Consider the following 1,480-nt stretch of genomic DNA (forward strand, 5'->3'; position numbering starts at 1 on the left):
ATTATTTAAGGTCAAAAAGGGAAAGTAAAGCTCACTCATGTTAAACTTGCTTTTAAATTTATAAATCTTGCCAAAGTAATTTTGATTTTGAAGAAAAATAACATATGTTGGAAAAAACATCTCAAATGAAATCTGTGTAAATGAGTTTGAAGACATTTTATTACAGCTTTTGGGAAAAAAAACATAAAAAAAAAACATTGTTCACATCATGTCATGTATTGAGCTATTAATATTTTTACATATTGCACAACAAAAAATATTTTATATTATGGACATCTGACAATTACAAGGCCTTGTAATGTTCAATAACAATTAAATGTGATTCCCATTTCTTCCAAAATGTTGAAACTTTTAGTAAAATTTAATACAGGTTTATATTTGATATGTGATTTTTTGCTGACTAACAAGGCATATTCAAAAAAAGAAAAATAAATTCTCCAGCATACATTCTTTTTCACTACAAATTGAAAATGAATGAAGACAAGGTACAACATGTAACATTTTACAAAAATATATTTTATTCTGGCTGCCTTTCTGTATCTAAATACTGAGAAGTATTGTAAATTTAAACAGCACAGACCCTGGGTATGAAAATAAAATCATCATAGGAATCAGAATGAATAGGAATGTTCCTTCCTTCTGAAAAAAAACAGAAACCTTTAGTGATTGTTGAGACAACATTGCTAAGGTCATGCCTGATGTCCAGCAAGGTATTTAATTTTAATCACATTTGGTTAATTAATAAATACACAAAATTTCCAGTGGGCTTTAACTCTTGTTATTCAGTGCTGTTTGATGACATATACTGGTTTAATGTTCTAACGTTGGTTTTAGCATAAACGAAAGTGCATAGAAAGATTGAAGGTCTTCTTGTTTCTATGTGTTAAATCCACTGTACTTGTTATTTGGAAGGCAGCCTCTTTTGCACTGTACATTAGTATGGATGAGCAGAGCAGGGCGGGGTTGTTTTCAGGTTAACTCAACAGATTTCACCACTGACTCTCATAGCAATGCTCAGCAAAGGCTGTTTTCTGTATTCAGGCTCCCTGGCTCTGCTTTCAGCTCTTCCTTGTTTCCTGATCTAACAACTCTTCATCTCCTTAAGGAGATGAAGGTTGAGCCAAGGCTTGTTAATGGAGAAACACCACATCTTCATGAGGGCCACAGTGTTGTCCACACATACCTTAATGTGGGTAGTGATGCAGTCTGTGATGCTGTCATTGTCCTCTCCATGATGAGCACTGAGCTCTGTACTGTTAGATGATTCAGAACTTATTGATGGTGCACCAATGGGGTATAAGTTATGTGCGTGATTTGCTTCATAGACCGCAAACTGAAAGACAGAAGAGAGTCTGATAAATCTGTCATCGACTGTCCGTCTCACATCACTTCCCCGAGCAGCATGCTGCACAGACAGATAAGAATAAAAGTGAAACAGCCCAGGGGTGACTGTACATTATGTATGGGGAGGCAGAACAGG

This window comes from Poecilia formosa, unplaced genomic scaffold, assembly GCF_000485575.1.
Source record: "Poecilia formosa unplaced genomic scaffold, Poecilia_formosa-5.1.2 Scaffold356, whole genome shotgun sequence".
NCBI lineage: Eukaryota > Metazoa > Chordata > Actinopteri > Cyprinodontiformes > Poeciliidae > Poecilia > Poecilia formosa.